This window comes from Panulirus ornatus, chromosome 1 (genome assembly GCF_036320965.1).
Source record: "Panulirus ornatus isolate Po-2019 chromosome 1, ASM3632096v1, whole genome shotgun sequence".
Taxonomy (NCBI): domain Eukaryota; kingdom Metazoa; phylum Arthropoda; class Malacostraca; order Decapoda; family Palinuridae; genus Panulirus; species Panulirus ornatus.
In genome coordinates, this window is record NC_092224.1 from 64,132,385 (window position 1) to 64,156,632 (window position 24,248).

The following is a 24,248-nucleotide window of genomic DNA, read 5'->3' on the forward strand; positions in this document are numbered from 1 at the left end:
TTTATAAAGACTTACATGATGGGACAACCAGAGGCTATGCTGAAAAGTAGCCATGGCCTCATCAACCAGGAAACTGTCAAAACTCCAGCCTTCCCTACATATCAATATATATGATCAGGTACACGCAGGCGTGGACATCGCCGGCGTCAGGAGAGCCCTGCAGTACAAAATCTTGGATGATTTTTGTTTGCCTTGACACCTTACCTATAGAGATGATGACCTCTTTGTGTCCTGTTGATGTCGCAAGAACTCGCATCCTCCTTGGTCGGGAATGCCTCATGTTACGGGGTTACTATAAGATCCTTACGATACCAGAACCTCTCTTTTTAACGCCACGAATCCTCCTCCAGTCACCACCAGCGACAGTTAATTGATGAAACCTAGTTAATTACTCAGAATCTGAGCTCGAACTTCCCAACCGTAATAGGCCACACTCCCCTTTCCCACTGTTGATGTACTATAAGGAAATGGCATAGCCCACCACACCGCCCACGCCAAATAGGGTGACCCAGCCACCACCAGCAATCACTTTCCCGTGATAGTCTCTAACATAAGTTCCAACCCTCATACCTGGAATGGAAACAGAATCCACTTAATGAAGTATTGAATAAGGACCTCCTTAACGTCGACCTTCACGAAAAAAAAGATGATTGTATTAGATTACGCCGAAAGAGCATAATCGGTTGCAATTCCCAACCACGCATCGTTTCCCCACCATTCTAACCTATGCCGTCTCCCACGGCTGGACATATGCTCTGTACCAACACTAAAGCTTCCAGCTGACCTTAGTGGAAAATGCAAACAACAAACAAGACAACCTACGCTGTAAAGACTCTGTCAACTACCTATCGCAAAAATACAGTGACCCCAAAGCTTTGCGGCAGTGTGTTAACACGGGAACCCGAAAGGCAACAGCACATTCTTGTTAATAAACAAGTACAAGATTGACTGGTATATGCCAGACGAATTTATAAACACATGGAACTTTCTAATGAGAATCGCGCCGGAAGAAGAGAGAAATTATAACCTCTTGCACCTTTCTCTTGACCTTCTGCCTCTTTCTTTTATACATCTCCCAGTCATTTGCATTACTTCCCTGCAAAAATCGTCCAAACGCCTCTCTCTTCTCTTTCACTAACAATCTTACTTCTTCATCCCACTACTCACTACCCTTTCTAATCTGCCCACCTCCCACCTTTCTCATGTCACAAGCATCTTTTGCGCAAGCTATCACTGCTTCCCTTAATACATCCCATTCCTCCCAAACTCCCCTTACGTCATTTGCTCTGACCTTTAGCAATTCTGCACTCAATCTCTCCTGGTACTTCCTCACACAAGTCTCTTTTCCAAGCTCACTTACTCTCACCACTTTCTTCTCCCCATCATTCTCTCTTCTGAAAACCTCTACAAATCTTGACCTTCGCCTCCACAAGATAACGATCAGACATCCCTCCAGCTGCCACTCTCAGCACATTAATATCCAAAAGTCTCTCTTTCGCACACCTATCAATTAACACGTAATCCAATAACGCTCTTTGGCCAACTCTACTACTCACATACGTATACTTATGTATATCTCTCTCTTGAAACCAGGTATTCCCAATCACCAATCCTTTTTCAGCACACAAATCTACAAGCTCTTCATTTCCATTTACAACACTGAACACCCCATGTTCACCAATTATACCCTCAACTGCCGCATTTCTCACCTTTGCATTCAAATCACCCGTCACTATCACTAGGTCTCGTGCATCAAAGCTGCTAACACACTCACCCAGCTGCTCCCAAAACACTTTTCTCTCATTGATCTTTCTTCTCATGACCAGGTGCATAGGCACCAATAATCAATCTCTCTCCATCCACTTTCAGTTTTACCCATATCAATCTAGAGTTTACTTTCTTACACTCTTATCACATACTCTCACAACACCTACTTCAGGAGTATTGCTACTCCCTTTGCTCTTGTCCTCTCACCAACCCCTGTCTTTACTCCCAGGACGTTCCCAAACCACTCTTCCCCTTTACCCTTGAGCTTCGTTTCATGGTCCTTAACCACCTTCCCTAATACCACGATCAGTATCAGATCATAAAACGTCTTGTGATATCTTCAAGAAAAAGACAGACACACCGTCCACAACACTCGGAAGGCTGCGCATACCCCAGCAAGTTCTCAGTCAGGCTCCTTGTTAGTACACGGACCAGACGGAAAGAAGAACAGAAATCCGGTCCTTCGCGATGGGGCCAGAGAGCGAAGGCTACGTAATCCCCTTTGACGGAGGACACTGTATTAAACAGAACCTACATTATGGTGGGTACCAGGTCGACCTGCTATAATAGCAACGCTCCCGTCCAAGACCCTCTCCTTGATGAGGCTGTGATAGAAATGTAATTGGTAATTATTGGCAGACCCCACCAAGCCGTATAGAGTTAGCTTGGCCAAGTTTTCACTCGATTTATTCCCATTTTCTTTATTTTTCTTGCTTATCTTTCGTCGTGATGTATATCTGTATTATTTCCTTTCCTGATTTACATTGTACGACCAATGTTTTCATTAGTTTTCTGTTTCCTCATCCTAATGTCCTCATTCACTTTTTTTTTTTCATTTTAGTAATTCATTCATTCGCCTAAAGTAAAGCCATAAGTGCCAAAACACACACACACACACACACACACACACACACACACACACACACACACACACACACATTTTATCGCTGTTTCCTGCGTTAGCGAGGTAGCGCCAGGGAACAGACTAAGAATGACACATCCACTTACTTGCACATACATATACGCGCGAACACGTACATATACAGACTTAGCTATTCCCGTAATTTTGGGTGTCCAAGAAAGAGAGGATGTTACAGTAACACCAGTTATGTTCTTGGAGTCGAGAAGTAGAATTACAGAACCGTCAAAAGAGAGACGAGAGTGGTAGGGAGTTTCCTTTAGAGAAATGGGTCGAAACTGGCTCGTGGAGGCATTAAACTTCACTAGATTTCGTTTACCCCACTGAGATATCCTGTCCAAGTCTGAGTTTATTAAAGAGACTGTGTCAAGACGAGATGCAGATGAGTGAGAGAAGGAAGAGCAGAACTGAAGGATGTGGAGGAATGCAGTGTTGAGTCGTCATCTTATGAGTGCATTGGATTATTTGTGGAGGAGAGGAAATTGTTGAAGAAAAGGGAGAAAAGGTGTTTGAGACAGGAAGAACCTTTAGGCACACCGCTGTTGATAAAGAAAAGGGGGGAGGCTGATCCATCAAGAACCAAAGTTAGATCGACCGGAGAGGAAGCTGTATATGACGGAGCAAAGCGAAGGAAGGAAGCCAAAAGAGGGGAGCCCAGAAATGAAACCCCCGATGCCACACCCTGTCAGAAAGCTTTGGATATGTCAAGAGCAACTATACATGATTTCCCCCAAATTTTTCAGGGATGGTGACCAGACATAAGTAAGCTAGGAAAGAATATCACCAGTGGATCTCGTCTTACGGAATCCATACTGGTGATCAAAGAGAAGACTGTGAGTTTCGAGGTGTGTATGGATATGGGAGTTGAGGAAGGATTCAAAGACTTTGGGAATGGTGGATGTCAAAGCAACAGGACGATAGTTTGAGGAGGGTCATAACGGTCACACCCCTCTTAGGCATGAGATATATCAAAGCATATTTCCAAGGAGAAGGAAAGTTTTGGTTTTTAAATAGAAACGGAACAGACGAGCAAGCACAGGTGCAAGTTTAGAGGCACACTCTTTCATTACACGGGAATGAATGCCACTGGGAGCATAAGCCTTGTTTGTGTCCAGAGAGAGAGAAGCGCTTTTTGAACAGTCTGAAGAGAGTGCGGGGAGGGACATAGGATTAGTAAGAGGAGCATCAGGGGGTGAAGGAGGGCTCGTCATCCAAGGTGAAGTTTGAGTAGAAAGGGTAACCAAAGAGAGTTGCTTTGTCTACGGGGGAGAGAGCTATAGTACCGTCAGAACGGAAAAGTGAAGGAAAGGTAGAGCGACAGAAGTTGCTGGAGATGCCCTTAGCTAAAGACCAGAAAGACCCATCAGTGGATGACGACGAGAGAATATCACACTTCCTTTGAATAAAGGAACGCTTCGCCTCACGGGTGATGTACTTGCAATGATTACTGGTAGCGATACAAGCTGAATGGGAGCCAGAGGAAGGAGAGTATTTCCAAGCCCGATATGCCTGATCCCTTGCCTAAACGACCTCAGAGCAGGTACGGTTGAACCATGGACTGGATGAAGAGGTCGACTTAGATGAGGGGATGAATTTGATTCCATTCCTACAAGAATAACCTCTGCTATGCGTTTGGTGGAGACAGAAGCATCACCTCACAAGAGACAGCAACTTACCCAAGGAAGGTCAGAAAAGAAGTTACGTAAGTTATTCCAGTCAGCTTTGTAGAAGTGCCAGTATGTATGCTTTAGAAGGGGCTGCTGGAGGGGGAGGTGCCTTTAGAATAGATACATTTATAAGCTTGTTATCAGATGAACCAATTAGAGACGGGATTGTAAACTTATAACGGGGCGGACTAGAGGTGTAAAACAAATGCAGAATATTAGGAGAGTGGTCACAGCGGTCAGATATATGGATAGAGTGTGAGATAATTTGCTCTAATTTGCTTGTAAAGGTATATACGTGTTGGTAAAAAGGAAATAAATGATAATAGTAAATCAGCGACTGGCTATGGGTGCGTATCCCACCTCAATATTTTTTTCCCCTGAAAACAAAAACTAATTTTCCAGTTCATTAACATCTTGATTTTTTTTTGTTTGTTTTTTGTGAATATAATGACAAGGTTGTAACATGAGCTGCATTCATAAGAGAGAGAGAGAGAGAGAGAGAGAGAGAGAGAGAGAGAGAGAGAGAGAGAGAGAGAGAGAGCACAGCGTTGGGAAAAGAGGATTTAGCGTCAAAGGGAACGTAGGAAGAGGATCCGTCCAGCTCTTCCTCGGTCGAATAGAGACGCCATGAAGCGATCCTGCTGAATCCGCTAACTTGTGCTACATTGAGAGGTTGACGATCCAAAAACCAATATCAAAGACTGGTATACATGATGGTCTTAGTCGTAGTAGTAGTTCTTGTTGTGGTGGTATTAGTAGTGGGAGTAGTAGTAGTTGTAGTAGTAGTTGTAGTTGTAGCAGTGACAATAACGATAATGAAAATGTAAAATTTTTCTTTGATAGTTGCTCGCTGTTTCCCGCGTTCTCGAAGTAGCGTTAGGAACTAACAACAACAACAACGGCCTCCTCCTCTGCTCACGATCAGAGCCAAGCCTCGCGTGGTCTGCCGTTCTACCCCGTCATGCTCACCCTCACCTCCTCCAGCCCCCGCTGCTACACCACGATCTCCTGCTTTCTCACAGTCTCAAAAATTCTGACGACTCTATTGATAATGATATTAATGATGATAATAATAGTAATATTAATAATGATATTAATGATGATAATAATAGTATTGATGATAATAGTAATATTGATGATAATACTACTATTGATGATAATATTGATATTGATAATAATATTGATGATGATAATAATAGTAATATCAGTGAAAATTATCCTGCGTTGATGATATTCATGTACGAAGGTTAGAGAACACCTGATATTTGCATATGTCAAACACCAGCTGCCGTGTGTGGACCTGGTGCTGGCCTTACCGCCCACACCAGCTGCCGTGTGTGGACCTGGTGCTGGCCTTACCACCCACACCAGCTGCCGTGTGTGGACCTGGTGCTGGCCTCACCACCCACACCAGCTGCCGTGTGTGGACCTGGTGCTGGCCTTACCGCCCACACCAGCTGCCGTGTGTGGACCTGGTGCTGGCCTCACCACCCACACCAGCTGCCGTGTGTGGACCTGGTGCTGGCCTTACCGCCCACACCAGCTGCCGTGTGTGGACCTGGTGCTGGCCTCACCACCCACACCAGCTGCCGTGTGTGGACCTGGTGCTGGCCTTACCGCCCACACCAGCTGCCGTGTGTGGACCTGGTGCTGGCCTCACCACCCACACCAGCTGCCGTGTGTGGACCTGGTGCTAGCCTCACCACTCACACCAGCTGCCGTGTGTGGACCTGGTGCTAGCCTCACCACCCACACCAGCTGCCGTGTGTGGACCTGGTGCTAGCCTCACCACTCACACCAGCTGCCGTGTGTGGACCTGGTGCTAGCCTCACCACCCACACCAGCTGCCGTGTGTGGACCTGGTGCTAGCCTCACCACCCACACCAGCTGCCGTGTGTGGACCTGGTGCTAGCCTCACCACTACACCAGCTGCCGTGTGTGGACCCGGTGCTAGCCTCACCACCCACACCAGCTGCCGTGTGTGGACCTGGTGCTAGCCTCACCACCCACACCAGCTGCCGTGTGTGGACCTGGTGCTAGCCTCACCACTACACCAGCTGCCGTGTGTGGACCCGGTGTTAGCCTCACCACCCACACCAGCTGCCGTGTGTGGACCTAGTGCTAGCCTCACCACCCACACCAGCTGCCGTGTATAAACCTGTCACAGCAGGCACTAGGTGGGCGAGCTCCTCACTCTGCCATAGTCACCAGTTTCCCTCACCAGACACCAGGTGGCCGAGCCTCCCCCTCAGTCTTCAGGAAGACCCTTCCCTGTAGCTCCCTCTTCAGTACACGAGTTTTCAACGCGGCCTTTGTCTCTTTAGGGATCTCATTCTTACGAGCAGCGGAGTTCTTTTTATTTCTTAATCTAAACTCCTTTTTGGTTTCCAAATCGATGATGTCTTTCTAAAGGCGTACGTAAGCTCTTGTCTTTGGAATATGAGCAGCTTGAAGTCATATATATATATATATATATATATATATATATATATATATATATATATATATATATATATATATATATATATATATTTCCTATATTTCCGAGTGGAGATTTTATGATGGATTAGATTTAGTTACGTCCCGGGAAAATATTTCTCCAGGTGGAATTTTGCCGCCGATGCATTTTTCCACTTCCGTGATTTTCCATTTGCTGATTACGCGCGCGCGCGCGCATGCGAGTGTGTGTGTTTGTGTTTGTGTGTGTGTGTGTGTGTGTGAGTGTGTGTGTGTGTGTGTGTGTTTACATGTCTCTGTGGTTCCCTTCATATCAATACGGGGAGGAAGGAACCTTCGTCGTCCTGGCACCACGTCTCTCAACTCCCCTCATCCGTCATAGAACTTATAGTGCCACTTGATATTCCCTCCATCCACCACAGCTTAGCGTGTCCCACGCGCCTACCACCGCAACTTAACGTGTCCCACGCGCCTACCACCACAGCTTAGCGTGTCCCACTCGTCTACCACCACAGCTTAGCGTGTCCCACGCGCCTACCACCACAGCTTAGCATGTCCCACTCGTCTACCACCACAGCTTAGCGTGTCCCACTCGTCTACCACCACAGCTTAGCGTGTCCCACTCGTCTACCACCACAGCTTAGCGTGTCCCACGCGCCTACCACCACAGCTTAGCGTGTCCCACGCGCCTACCACCACAGCTTAGCGTGTCCCACGCGCCTACCACCACAGCTTAGCGTGTCCCACTCGTCTGCCACTTTCTTACTGTACACAAGAACGTTTCCTAACCTCCTCTCTGGCTTCTTCCATATCTAGATTCTTGTGTTGTCAAGTTGATGGCTTCCTCCGTGTCCCAAAGAGGTGGGTACCCAGGATCGACACCCTTGTGTTGAGGGAGGAGCAACATGGCAGTTGTGATCATGTCTTCCCTTGTCCATCTCTTACCTAACATGGTTTATGAATATCCTGCTTCTTTGCCTGTGCTCCCTGACCTGAGGAACAACACTTTGGTTTTCTACTGTTGGAACCTGTCTTATCTGTGGCTCCCTTAGTGGAATGAAGGAACTAGGGGTTGCAAGCTGTGGGTCGGGCCTGATACATTTCGCTACATGTAATTTTCCCGAAACATTTCCCGATACTTTTGCATGAAAGTTAGGTCATTGATCAGTCGACCTACTGGCTAGCTTCCCTTGCATTTTCCCAAATTATTTTTTTTTTTCCCGATTGACAATAGATGCACCAGATCAACCACTCGGTCCCTGTGTCGACGGAGGTATCTGTAATATATGGGAAATCCTATGATATTTAAGCTGAGGGGACTATATATTCAGTATGTTGACAGAGGCGCTTAAATGGACTTAAGTAGTATAGTGGCGAGTTATGAAAGAGATGGACTGCTGAGGGCTCGGTGCGTTCAGTACACAGACGCACTCAATAGGGTAGGGTCAGCACACACACACACACACACACACACACACACACACACACACACACACAGTACAGGCGACACACACGTATCTGGACAGTATATAGTAGTTTATAAAGCAAGTTATATGGTATTCTATAACGTGACCAGGTCACGGCGAGTTGGAATAAAAAGTATATTATGCAATTACGCTTCCAGTAGAATATGCACCGAGGAATGATATGAAGGATCACTCAAGTTTATGTGTGAGTTTAGCGACAGCCTACCCTCGGTTACGTCTGCCAGAATGCCTCAATTTGAAGAAGAATAAAAGATCGACGAGAAAGGAATTAGTGAGTAGTGAAGAGGGTGGGGTTCAGGGGAGGATGGGGGCCTTCTTGCATTAATTCCAGAAGGGGAGGATAATGGTCGTCTAATGTGTTTTGATCACCGTCAGCGGCAGGAGGAGACGGCCGACAACAACACCTCAGTTCCCGAGAGGAGGTTTGCCTCTTTGTGGAGCAGCATCCCTCGGCGGGGGAGGAGGATCTCTGCAGGGCAACTGGTGGAGACGTCTGCCCGCGCCATGCGTATCTTCGCTGCAAGGAAAAGGGAGAGAGAGAAGCAACCTAATTTATCCCTCCTCTCCATAAGTGTGTCTCTCGGCCACAAACGCCAGCTGGACATGATAGCCAAGGTATAGCATCTCCTCCATACACAAGGCACGGCACCTCCTCCATACACAAGGCACGGCACCACCTCCATACACAAGGCACGGCACCTCCTCTATACACAAGGCACGGCACCTCCTCCATACACAAGGCACGGCACCTCCTCCATACACAAGGCACGGCACCTCCTCCATACACAAGGCACGGCACCACCTCCATACACAAGGCACGGCACCACCTCCGTACACAAGGCACGGCACCACCTCCATACACAAGGCACGGCACCTCCTCCATACACAAAGCACGGCACCTCCTCCATACACAAGGCACGGCACCACCTCCATACACAAGGCACGGCACCTCCTCCATACACAAGGCACGGCATCTCCTCCATACACAAGGCACGGCACCACCTCCATACACAAGGCACGGCACCTCCTCCATACACAAGGCACGGCACCTCCTCCATACACAAGGCACGGCACCACCTCCATACACAAGGCACGGCACCACCTCCATACAAAGGCACGGCACCACCTCCAAACACAAGGCACGGCACCTCCTCCATACACAAGGCACGGCACCTCCTCCATACACAAGGCACGGCATTTCCTCCATGCACAAAGCACGGCACCACCTCCAAACACAAGGCACGGCACCACCTCAAAGCACAAGGCACGGCGCCTCCTCTATACACAAGGCACGACACCTCCTCCATACACAAGGCACGGCTCCACAGCAGCCACCTTCATTAACCACCAACACCACAACAACCACCAAAATCACAACAAGCGCCGCCATCAACACCATAGCAACCACCATCGACGGTACTGTAATAACCACCATCAATAACACCACCAGTAGCACCACAACCACCACCATCAACACCACGGCAGCCACCATCAACACCACAGCAACCAGCTACAACCACCATCAACACCACAGCAACCAGCTACAACCACCATCAACACCACAGCAACCAGCTACAACTACCATCAACATCACAACACCTACCAACACCACAGCAACTACCATCAGCACCAGACCCGCCACCACCAACAGCACAACAACCATCAAAAGCACCACAACAATCACCTCCACCATCAGCACCATAGCACAACAACCACGATCAACAACACCTCGACAACCACTATTAATATAACAACCACCATCTACAACACCACAACTACCATAAACAACACCGGAGCAACACCACACTAATCACAACCAACAACACCACAACTTCCACCACCAACATCACAGCAGCCACCATCAACAACACCAAAACAACCACCATCAACAACAACAACTCAACTACTAACAACACCACAGCCGCCAACACCACAACAGTCACCACCACCATCAACATCCGACGCCATTAACACCAAAACAATCGCCAACAACCATACAACAATCATCCCATCACCGTAACAACGACCATCACCCCAACAACACTATAACCAAGAACACAGCAGTCACCATGAACAACACCACAACTGCCATCACCAACACCACAACTACCATCACCAACACCACAACTACCATCACCAACACCACAACTACCACCACCAACACCACAACTACCATCACCAACACCACAACTACCACTACCAACACCACAACTACCATCACCAACACCACAACTACCATCACCAACACCACAACTACCATCACCAACACCACAACTACCATCACCAACACCACATCTACCATCACCAACACCACAACTACCATCACCAACACCACAACTACCATCACCAACACCACAACTACCATCACCAACACCACAACTACCATCACCAACACCACAACTACCATCACCAACACCACAACTACCATCACCAACACCACAACTACCATCACCAACACCACAACTACCATCACCAACACCACAACTACCATCACCAACACCACAACTACCATCACCAACACCACAACTACCATCACCAACACCACAACTACCATCACCAACACCACAACTACCATCACCAACACCACAACTACCATCACCAACACCACAACTACCATCACCAACACCACAACTACCATCACCAACACCACAACTACCATCACCAACACCACAACTACCATCACCAACACCACAACTACCATCACCAACACCACAACTACCATCACCAACACCACAACTACCATCACCAACACCACAACTACCATCACCAACACCACAACTACCATCACCAACACCACAACTACCATCACCAACACCACAACTACCATCACCAACACCACAACTACCATCACCAACACCACAACTACCATCACCAACACCACAACTACCATCACCAACACCGCAACAACCATCATCAACCACACCACAACACATCACCAACACCACACACCACACCAACACAACACTCACCCAAAAACACAACACCATCACACACCAAACTACCATCACCAACACACAACACCATCACAACACCACAACAACCAACACCAACACACACACCACAACACAACACCACCCACCATACCCACACCACACCACACACCATCACCAACACAACAATCACCACCCATCCACACAACACACAACACACCTACAACAACACCACAACTAACACCACACCACTTACAAACCACAACACCATACAAACCACAACAACACCACACAACACACTCACACAACAACACCACCCAACACATCCACCACACACACACCACCCCACACACAACCAACAACCAAAAACACACCACTAACACCACCAAACACAACACAACACACTAAACAACGCACACAACCCACACCACCTCACCACCACGATAACCAACCCATCACACACATCATCCAACACACAACCACTACTACAACAACACCATCTATTACAACGCAGCAGCAACCACCACCTCCGCCATGATAACCACCATCAACACATCAATCTCCAACGCCAACACAACCACCATCACCATCAACTCCACAACAGTCACCACCACCACCAACACCACAACAGCCCCTAACGCCACAGCAACCACTGCCAACAACAACACTACAACCACCACCACCACCACTGCCAACAACACCCCAACAACCACCAACACCGCTCTATCTAACACCAACACCACAACCACCACTCATCATCAACACTACATCTAACATCAGCACCAAAGAACAACACCATTAACAACACCACAACCACCACCATCGGCAACACCACAACAACCACCATCAACAACCCTACAACTACCACCATCAGCAACACCACAACAACCACCATCAGCAACCCTACAACTACTACCATCAGCAACACCACAACAACCACCATCAACAACCCTACAACTACCACCATCAGTAACACCACAACATCCACCTAACACTGCACCTGCCATCTTCAACAACAACACACGTACCACCACTATCAGCAACACCACAACTACCACCATCGTCAACAACACCACAACATCCACCATCAACACCACCACAACATTCACCATCAACAACACCTTAACTAAAACCACAATTACCAACACCACAACATCCTCCATCAGCAACACCACAACTACCACCGTCAACAACACCACAATATCCACCATCATCACCACCACAACATTCACCATCAACAACACCTTAACTAAAACCACAATTACCAACACCACAACATCCTCCATCAGCAACACCACAACATCCACCATCAACAACAACACAGCTGCCACTACCATCAACAACAACTCACAACATCCACCATCAATAACACTATAACAACGGCCACTCACAAGGGCGGAACGCCAGAGAGTCTGTCGGACATAAGTTTGGTACGACTTGATATAAGGCAGCAATACTCGTGTAATTGGGCGAAGTTAATCTCACTGAAACAAGATATACAACCCACTTGATATAACCCACTTGTTATAACCCACTAGATATAACCCACTTGTTATAACCGACTTGATATAACCCACTTGTTATAACCCACTTGATATAACCCACTTGTTATAACCCACTAGATATAACCCACTTGTTATAACCGACTTGATATAACCCACATGTTATAACCCACTAGATATAACCCACTTGTTATAACCGACTTGATATAACCCACTTGTTATAACCCACTAGATATAACCCACTTGTTATAACCCACTTGATATAACCCACTTGATATAACCCACTTGTTATAACCCACTAGATATAACCCACTTGTTATAACCGACTTGATATAACCCACTTGTTATAACCCACTAGATATAACCCACTTGTTATAACCCACTAGATATAACCCACTTGTTATAACCCACTAGATATAACCCACTTGTTATAACCCACTAGATATTACCCACTTGTTATAACCGACTTGATATAACCCACTTGTTATAACCCACTAGATATAACCCACTTGTCATAACCCACTTGATATAACCCACTTGTTATAACCCACTAGATATTACCCACTTGTTATAACCGACTTGATATAACCCACTTGTTATAACCCACTAGATATAACCCACTTGTCATAACCCACTTGATATAACCCACTTGTTATAACCCACTAGATATAACCCACTTGTTATAACCGACTTGATATAACCCACTTGTTATAACCCACTTGATATAACCCACTTGTTATAACCCACTAGATATAACCCACTTGTTATAACCGACTTGATATAACCCACTTGTTATAACCCACTTGATATGACCCACTTGATATGACCCACTAGATATAACCCACTTGTTATAACCCACTAGATATAACCCACTTGTTATAACCGACTTGATATAACCCACTTGTTATAACCCACTTGATATAACCCACTTGATATAACCCACTTGATATAACCCACTTGATATAACCCACTTGTTATAACCCACTTGATATAACCCACTTGATATAACCCACTTGATATAACCCACTTGATATAACCCACTTGTTATAACCCACTTGATATAACCCACTTGTTATAACCCACTTGATATAACCCACTTGTTATAACCGACTTGATATAACCCACTTGATATAACCCACTTGTTATAACCGACTTGATATAACCCACTTGATATAACCCACTTGTTATAACCCACTTGATATAACCCACTTGTTATAACCCACTTGATATGACCCACTTGGTAACGGTAAGTTGGATGTGTATGATCTGCTTAACACCTGCTGCTGTGCACTCACATGTAGGGAGGTTTTGCCGAGAAGCTCTGGAAAAGTGCTCTATGGACGAGAGTCCGGGGAAGAGTCCTCGGGAGGAACTCTGGAAGAGTTCTAGGGAAGACTCTGGAAGAGTCCTAGGAAGGACCTCTGGAGGAGTTCTAGGGAGGACCCCTGGAGGAGTTCTAGGGAGGACCTCTGAAGAAGTTCTAGGGAGGACCTATGAAGAAGTTCTAGGGAGGATCTCTGAAGAAGTTCCAAGGAGGGACTTTGGACTTCAAGTAAATAGAGAAAAATTGAGTAAAGAAGGAGACCTTACGTCTTCGTATGTCAACAACACTTGAAAGACGACGTGGTTCAAGCTGGTACCGGGAAACTTACCAGGTATCAGAATTATTCCATATCTACTTGATTGTTTTGTCAATATGAACTTGACACAGATAAATTGGATATGTTCTCTGTAAATACACAGAATCAGAAAAATATGGCGTTCTTTCTGTAGTTCCTGCTACCGTTTATTTACAGAGGTCATATCCAATTCCTTTGTGTAAAACCTACGGACGTTTAACGATAAAGTAAATAAGAAATATCCTTTTTTTTTCCCCCTTTGTTCATCAAACAAACATTCGGTCGAGCATCCTTGACCTGTGGGTTGGTCGGTCGCTACACCACCATTATTCTTCGCTAGGGCTGACCTCGCTGCTGTTACCATCTGCCAGTGTTACCTGAAGCAAGCTGGCGTGGTTGATACTAGAGGAAAAAATACACTACATCGCTTAAAGTGCAAGTTATATATGAAAATATTGCGTAATTCCTTTTTAATGAATGCGCTCTCGACATTATTATATAGTTTCACAAACATCTTGCATGCTCCCTGACCGACCTAACGCATTGATGAAATCAGTGATTGCTAGCATTAGACGTCTGGTCCTGTGTAATTACCTCATTAAGCAATGGGAGATAACATCGTGTGACCACCGTAGTGGACATGGTTTATTTAATTTGCCTCTTAGCTTTTCCTGCGGCAGCGTCCGGGAAGAGGCTAGTCAGAGAGCACTGGTTCGTGGACGCTAAGGCGCACTTGGCTTACGGAGATGTCCGCCATGTAACACAGGGCTCACCTTCTCCCGCTTGGAGGCAGAGGGTCGTCGTCTTCGTTTGTAGCAGCCTGCAAGATGATTTTGACGTCCCCATCTGCTGACAAGCGCCCCATCCTCAACGCCGTCAACCACTGCATTTCCTACAGGATCTCAGATATGCATCTTCCCTTGCAGCACAAAGCGAAAGAACCTCCTCCTCCCATCTGCCGAACTGTCAAGAAAGCCAGCAGACGTCGGTACCTCTTCTTCGGTTCTGCTGCACAGCCTTGGCACCAGTAGGCTCCCCACCTCTTTGATAACTACACCATTAACTCCAGGTACGACACGAGAGGTTTCCTGTCGCGCCTGTTCAGCCCCGAGCGAGCGCGACGGGACTCCAGCTACACCTGCCTACACTGTCTCGCCTGACCTCACCTTCGTACCATAATCCTACAAGTCTTGTGTCAGGTTTACCACCTCCGTACTTCCCAGTGAATCTCTTGTGTTTTTAGTGCTTGTGTTTCTCTCTGTCCTCACCGTTACAGATGATCTTAAATGAATAAATGAACGCCACTAAACACTTCTCAGGACTCTGAGTCATCAGTTTTCAGTCGCTTGTTTATTCCATAGTCTAAGAGATTATAAGAAGTGTAGGAGACAAAAGATCTCCAAGATATTTTCCAGTACGCATTATTATTCCTCCCTTTCGTTTCCATGATTTAAGTTCCTTCCCAGGAAAGATGCCTGGGCTTTCTGCTTTATAGACAACAAATGCATTGATAATTGACCAGCCAAGAAGTATAATGAAATATCTTTCTCTTCATTCCACAGGATCGCTGTTGACTCTTGCACCACCAGGGATGGATGGCCCAGCAGGCGCAACAACGGCACTCGGTAAGTTTCCTTGTCTCGTGGAAGTAATTACTGTCGCTGGGCAAGTTGTAGCCCCTGGCCAGGTGGCCTCCCGCAGCCTCCGGCCATTACCTTCTCTTGTTCTTTTTGTTCTTTTGTTTTGAGCTTATCTTGGTGTCCACTTATTAGCTTCTTTTAGCGCTGGATCAGTGGCGCTTTTAACTTGTTTTTACTTTTTTAGCTTTTCTTGTCACTCACCAGCTTCGTTTAGCCCATGGACCTGTGGCTGCCCTAGAAACTCAGCTTTTAGCTCCTCTCATTTTGTGGGTCCGTTGTTCCTTTTTGGTCTCCTGATAGTTTCTGTTAGGCTGTAGCTTTTTACAGTCGTCAGTTCTTGACTTGCTATGGTTTGGGGTCTTTAACTTATGCTTTAGTCCCATACGTTTCTTTAGCCTTGGTCTCTTAGCTTCTCGTGATCATTAGCCTTTAGCTTTCTTTGTTTTCTTCGATCTTCTTGCAAGTGTTCCTGTTACTAGCCTGTTGTTATATGGGCCCTGAGAGCCGTCCAGCCCTCCTCGACTCGGTGCCGGAGAACCACTGAATTGGCGGACTTTCTTGATGTTCGTGGTTGGGTTAAGTCAATACTTGTACGAGTTGATTGTTGTAAAGCGTCATGTGACAGATGGGGAAATGTGAGTTAGTAGACTATAAATTGCCCGTAGCTCAGGCCAGAAAAGGGAACGTGAAAGACAGCAGCGCCAGCTCGTCGCGTCGCCCTCACTAACCCTCCCACTACCCAGGCGGTTGTACCTCCTTTGGTAGTGGTTGCCAGCCATCTGCTACCTGCTGCAGGGTATTAGTGGGACTGGGCGGTAAGAGGTAGGGGAACTTTGTTGACGTATTGAAGAAATGTGGTAGATACGAAGATTACGAAGGAGATCTGGTGAATTTGAAGAATGATTGCATAAGAGTTCGAGGGTCAGAATGTTGAAGGAATGTTAGGCATGTATTAGTTAGGTGTTGAAGTAGTAGAGTGGTTAAAATGTGGTGAATTGTAAGAATAGTGGAGCAGAGTGATGAGCAGCGCTGGTGATGTTCTGGATGAGTGAGGGACCAACCACTTCTTGAGATGTGTTGGGCGACTATTGCGCATGTGGTGGCGAGGTCTTTGTGTTGAAGAGTTGGGGGAACCAACGCGGCAGTACTGGGAAGTGCTGAAAAGCACGAGAGAATTCCTACCAGGAAGTATTTTATTGGTATAGGATTAATCAACCATATGAACATAAACATTACCGTGATTGTGTTCACAGTAGTTCCCTCCGAAAATGTTGATATCCTGAGGGAGTGTTGAGGGACACCGTGAGTAGAGAGACTTTCCCTCAGCCCCAATGTTTCCCGTGGTGCTCATACATCACTTAGCTCGGGTACATATAGCTCTTCTGTGTACCATTTCAGAGACCAACTTTCAGCAACTGTATGAAACCTAACGCTACCACCGGCAGATCAAGCCATTTAGTAAAGCAAAAAGAACCGTAAGAGACTTTAGTGTTGCGGTCGTTTCTTGTGTGAAATATTATTGCGAAATGTGGATTGGCCTGAGGTATGTGTGTGCACAGGTGTTAAGACGTGATCACTCTTACCTTAAGATTAGACCATAGAGACAAGGGTAAAATTCTTCATATATGTGAACGTAAATGCTGTCGTTATTTTGTTGGCAGTGGTTCCTCAAATAGTATCGACTTCAAAATACAAAGATTTTATTCCAAATTCTCTTCCTGTATTTTTTGAAACTGAATCTTATTATCTACAAATTCTGATTAACTGAAGTGCGCTTAATGCGGAGGAATTTACCGTCCAGTAGAGACCCTGTGATTCTCTTCCTAATATTCATTTCTGGTGTTTGTATTCCTGCATTTATTACTGCTTGGCAAGGGACACCTGCATAGGCCAGGGTTGTGCTAAAGAGCTAATGTTAGCACATGGGGAAGCCAGACAACAGAAGACCTGACGGTCTATAACGAGATTATCTGCTACAGGATAGTAATGGTAGAGGGTTGGCCGACTCTGTAACAGGATCCATTTCAGACATGAGGAGGGTCTGGAGAGGACGAAATGTGATCAATAAACGAGTCTCTTGTCACAGGAAGGCTTAGCTGCTTTACGTTTACATACCGGTATAGCACTGTCTTAAACCTGCAGAAACACATTTAAAAGATACTGAGGATATATATATATATATATATATATATATATATATATATATATATATATTATACCTAATCGCTGTCTCCCGCGTTAGCGAGTTAGCTCAATGAAACAGACGAAGAATGGCCCAGCCCACCCACATACACGTATATATACATAAACGCCCACACATGCACATATACATACATATACATTTCAAAGTATACATGCATATACATACACAGACATGTACATATATACACATGTTCATATCCAGTTCATATCCATACTTGCTGCCTTCATCCATTTCCGTCGCCACCCCGCCACACACACCTGGTGGCTGATTCGGGTGAGAAACTGCAGAAGCTGGTGACTGAGTTTGGTAGAGTGTGTAAAGGAAGAAAGTTGAGTGTAAATGTCATTAGGTTCAGTAGGGTTGAAGGACAAGTCGCTTGGGAGGTAAATTTGAATGGAGAAAAACTGGAGGAAGTGAAGTGTTTTGAATATCTTGGAGTAGACTTAAGAGCGGATGGAACTATGGAAGCGGAAGTGAATCACTGAGTGGGGAAGGGAGCGAAGGTTCTGGGAGCGTTGAAGAATGTGTGGAAGGCGAGAACGATATCTCGGACAGCAAAAATGGGTATATTTGAAGGAATAGTGGTTTCAACAATGTTATATGGGTGCGAGGCATGGACTATAGATAGGATTATTTGCGGAGGAGGGTGGATGTGGTGGAAATAAAATGTTTGAGAACAGTATGTGGTGTGAGGTGGTTTGATCGAGTAAGTAATGAAAAGGTAAGAGAGATGTGTGGTAATAAAAAGAGTGTGGTTGAGAGAGCAGAAGGTGTGTTGAAATGGTTTGGACACGGAGAGAGAATGGGTGAGGAAAGATTGAGAAAGAGGATATATGTGTCAGAGGTGGAGGGAAGAAGGAGAAGCGGGAGACCAAATTAGGGGTGGAAGGATAAAGTGAAAAAGATTTTGAGGGATAGGGGCCTGAACATACTGGAGGGTGAAAGGCGTGCAAGGAATAGAGTGAATTGGAACTATGTGGTATACCGGGGTCGACGTGCTGTCACTGGATTGAACCAGGGTACGTGAAGCGTCTGGGGTAAACCATGGAAATGTCTGTCGGGCCTGGATATGGAAAGGGAGACTGAGAGTGAATGAATGTGGCCTTTCTTGTCTGTTCCTGGCGCTGCCTTGCTGGGGGGATGCTATTTCGTGTGTGGTGGGGTGGCGACGGGAATGGATAAAGGCAGCAAGTATGGATATATATATATATATATATATATATATATATATATATATATATATATATATATATATATATATATATGTGTGTGTGTGTGTGTGTATGTATATGTGCATGTGTGGGTGTTTATGTATATACATGTGTATGTGGGTGGGTTGGGCCATTCTTCGTCTGTTTCCTTGCGCTACCTCGCTAACGCGGGAGACGGCGGTTAAGTACAATAAAAAAAATGATTATATATATATATATATATATATATATATATATATATATATATATATATATATATATATATATAGAGAGAGAGAGAGAGAGAGAGAGAGAGAGAGAGAGAGAGTTGAAAAGCTGAGTTTGATAGCTTGTGTGATACATTACTAATGTATTTTTTTCTAATTCACTGTAAAACGTGAAGGACAATCTCGGGTGTAAAGCTTTGAAAGGTAAGATATACGTATTTAGAAACTGAAGATAATTAGATATAATTCAGACCAGCTGGAAGAGCTGACATTCTTCGAACTATTGATGACATCATCAGAGTGAACGAGACATAGGCAAGGCGTTCCGTCGGAGCCAGGGGGCGTACCATTGTGCCTAAGGATCGTATTGTTGTACTCAAGGGGCGTACCGTCGTGCCCAAGAGTCGTACCGTCGTGCCCAAGGGTCGTACCGTCGTGCCCAAGGCTCGTACCGTCGTGCCCAAGAGTCGTACCGTCGTGCCCAAGGGTCGTACCGTCGTGCCCAAGGCTCGTACCGTCGTGCCCAAGAGTCGTACCGTCGTGCCCAAGGCTCGTACCGTCGTGCCCAAGAGTCGTACCGTCGTGCCCAAGAGTCGTACCGTCGTGCCCAAGGCTCGTACCGTCGTGCCTAAGAGTCGTACCGTCGTGCCCAAGAGTCGTACCGTCGTGCCCTTCAAGTATCTGTTTTCTAGTAGATTTTTCATATTGTTTCCAGCGCCGTCTTATATAGCCATTAAATACTATATGTTTAGGTAACAACCTCTAAATTATGATCACTCAGGAAAACAAATTCGTAATGAGTCTTTGAGTTAGCCATTAAACACTAGACTTTTGTTTTAGAAAATATAAATGGCCAAGAATATACCACTCTGTCCATGAAATGGCCAAGAATAACTGCATTTTTAGACCTACTTAAAACTCATGAAGAGCGGTTAAGCTATCTGTGATGAGGGTAACATTAATCATGTGACGAAGATGACATCAGTCATCTGTGACGAGGGTAACATTAATCATGTGACGAAGATGACATGACCCACGTGAAGGAAGGGGAAGTTTATACCATCTGTGGTCTCACGGGTGCTTTTGATATGTGCAACTTACTATGTGATGGTAAGGAGTGGGAGAAGAAGATGGGAAATGAGTGACAACACACACACACACACACACACACACACACACACACACACACACAATGGTTTACTGTCATGGTTTGATGTAGTTGGTTTAGGTTTGGCAGGGTTGCCGTGGCGCGCGCCGCTGGTTTTGGTGCACGGAGTGAGGCAGGCGTTCCATGGGAGTGTCTTGGGTGCTTGTACCGTGGAGCTTCCAGGAGGGTAGGAGGGAGGCGTTGGTGCGATCCTCACGTAGTCGGTGGTGTCCGTTTGCGGTGTGAGGTGCGGGCGTTGTTGATGTCTCACGTAACTGTCCTGCCGAAGGGGCAGGACTCTTAGAGATCTTGGGATGACGCACCGAAGAATCTATGCCCAAAAAAATGATGAGCCAGGCGTGTCAGGTTGGACGTTTCCATATGATAGGCAAATGATTGTGTCTGAGAGCCGAGGTGCTGCGCCTCAGCCTGACTGCTCTGTTGCTTAGGTCTGTATAAAGGGAATATACTTTGGCCGTGCCTATAATGTTAATTGTGTGGGCGCGGCCACCAAATGTTGGTCGGTGGAAGAGCAGATACGACGTAGCTGTTGGCGTGTGACCCGAGTGGTAATCTTAGGTCACAAGAGATCATAAAACGTCTATCTCAACTGTAACGGCGACCATGGCCTCCACTTGGGGAGTGTGAACGTATGGTTCATTTATCGAGCATTGCCGTTGGCGCGGCAAGAGGTGATTGAGTGGCGAGGGTGACAGTATCCATGTGAGACGAGGATGACATCACCCATATGTGGTAGGACATGAGTCACGGCTGGCGAAGGTGAGAGCAGTCAGAGGTGGTGGTGATGGTGGCACGGTGACATCCGTTACTTGTGGCGACGATAGCATGGATCATATGCGGCAGTGGTGACATCAACCATGTATAGGTTAGGGTGACATCAACCATATATAGTTTAGGGTGACATCAGTCATATATAGGTTAGGATGACATCAGTCATATGTGGGCGAGGGGGTGACATGTCGTATGTGGCGAGGATAATATCACCCATTTGTGACGAGGATGAACTCAGTCATATATGATGAGGATGACATCAGTCATATGTGACAAGGGGTGACATAACCATATGTAGATGGGGTGACATCAGCCATATGTAGGCGGGGGCGACTTCAGCCGTACTTGGGGAGGGTTCCATGAGCAGTCGTGTTAGCGTCAAGATGACAAATGGCTCCACCCGGGCGGCCCCGTAGCCTGCCGGCCGGTCATCATCAATCCATATACGTGCCAGCCTCCGGAGGGAGGGCGGAAGGGGAAGTGAAGAGAGTTCTGGAGGGTAGCGGGAACGAGAGAGAGAGAGAGAGAGAGAGAGAGAGAGAGAGAGAGAGAGAGAGAGAGAGAGAGAGAGAGAGAGAGAGAGAGAAGGATTAAGGGATGAAAGCCAAGCCATTGTATGACAGGAATGAATGACGTGCTTGGAGACCTGTGAACCAGGGAGGAAGGTGAAGCTACTGGAGACCTGTGAACCAGGTAGGAAAGACATTCTACTGGAGACCTGTGAACCAGAGAGGAGGGATAATCTACTGATGACCTGTGGACCAGGAAGGAAGGACAAGCTATTGTAGCTGTGGTCCAGGGAGGAGGGACAAGCTACTGATGACCTGTGGACCAGGAAGGAAGGACAAGCTATTGTAGCTGTGGTCCAGGGAGGAGGGACAAGCCACTGATGATCTGTGGACCAGGAAGGAAGAACAAGCTGCTAGGGACCTGTGGACCAGGGAGGAAGGACAAGGTACTGGAGACCTGTAAACCAGGTTCTGTGTACTGGGGAGGAGGAACATATTTTTAGAGGCGTATGGACTAAGTGAAATGTACCAGGCACAAGGAACAAGCCACCGAGACACCTTCAGGAAAAGTAAAAAGCAATTAACAATATAAAAGAAAGTAATGGAGCCTTCAAGACCACACTGCATTGCCATCGGTTACCATCGATAAATGCTTCTCTTACGTTCAGTATTATTTCACTTTTGATTACTTTTATTAATCTTTCAGTGTACATTTGGGCAATGTAATTTATTACAATGGCACCACCTACTCGTTACCCATGTATGTACATCATGTGGTCGAGGTTTTATTAAGTTGTGGCGCTCCCACGGTCGCCCCACAATTGTCACCTTAATAACATCGCCTTGACCGGGTACTAGGTGAAAGGCTGTGTCCTCACCCGACCTAACAATCCTCAAAAGAATGTGTTTGGTGCCCATCTTACACATCTGCACCTGCGGTATTAATCCCTCACACTTACTCTCAATGTCATGGGTAGCAGATCAAAAGCCACCTCTGTAATTGTAGATTACCTGACCCTTTCCAAATGAAGCGCCGCTCTTGCGGACTTGAGGTAACCTCAAGTCCACCAGCATGGAGAAAGGTCAGAAGCTCGCGACATTTGGGAATAGCTTACCCTTACAGACGTGACCTCACCGCCTCTTGAATACCCGGGTATCGACGCAGCGTCAGTGACTCAGCGAGGCAGTTAACTTCCCACTGGACAGTTATACTACTCCGGTACTTACCTCTGGACAATTATACTACTCCGGTACCTGAAGTCTTGGCGATGTGACTCGAGACTCAAGCCGCCCTTAGGGCGTCTCCGTCAGTAGTTGTCCTAGCGTAACGCCTGACGCTTCATCTTCCTGGCAGGTTTCATTGTGATCACTCACCTCCAACGTCTTCCTCTGGCAGGAATCGCATGGGACATCGCCTCCGCCCGTCACCATCAGCAGCTGTAACAACAAGGGACCTACGGCTACGCCCGCGGCACTCCTGCATCCCTAGCGCCTCCCCAGAAGCCTTACAAACCACCTTGAATTTCACTATGAATTATTCAGTATTCAAGGCAAAATAAAAGCAATGGACAAAATATTTCTAGACTTCCAGAAAGCATTCAAGAAAGTCCCAAACGTTAAATTGATGCACAAAATCCGGGCCTTGGGGATAATTGGTTGCATAGGAGACTGGATAGAAGCCTGGTTACGTGATAGGAAGCAGAATCATAAATGAATGGGGAATCTTCACTGTGGTCACCCGTTATTGGGAGAGTTCCCAGGGATCCGTACTTGGGCCTATACTTTTCATCATATCAACGAGATTGACGTAGGGCTAAGTTACGAAGTGTCAAAATTTGCACGACACAAAGATCGGCAATGCCCTATTAACTGAAGGTAGGATTAAAAGAAGATCTAGATAAAATCGCTGACTGGTCTAGTGAATGGCAAGTGCCTTTTAACGTCAACAAATATCAATTGTTACAAGTTGAAACAAACAAAAAAAAGCACACCACTAAAGTAAGAAATCTAGGGATCTCTATCTCCAATAACTTCAAATTCTTCCAGCATTGCAATGAAGCTGCCAAGAAGGCAAATAGGAAGTAAGGTTTGTAAACAGAAACTTTACGTACAAAAGCAAGTATGTGATATTGCCACTGTACCTAAGTTTAGTTACACCACACCTTAGATATGCATTGCAGTTTTGGGCCCCA

At 46.2% G+C, this 24,248-nt stretch overlaps 1 long non-coding RNA gene across 1 annotated transcript in view; it reads left to right on the top strand.

Moving 5' to 3' along the window:
• Positions 1 to 24,248, top strand: part of LOC139749174 (uncharacterized) — a 346,908-nt gene that overhangs the window by 292,536 nt on the left and 30,124 nt on the right. The window contains exons 3-4 of the long non-coding RNA XR_011712896.1: positions 8,673 to 8,912; positions 15,911 to 15,973. This is a non-coding gene — a long non-coding RNA (uncharacterized lncRNA). The remainder of the gene's footprint in view (positions 1 to 8,672; positions 8,913 to 15,910; positions 15,974 to 24,248) is intronic.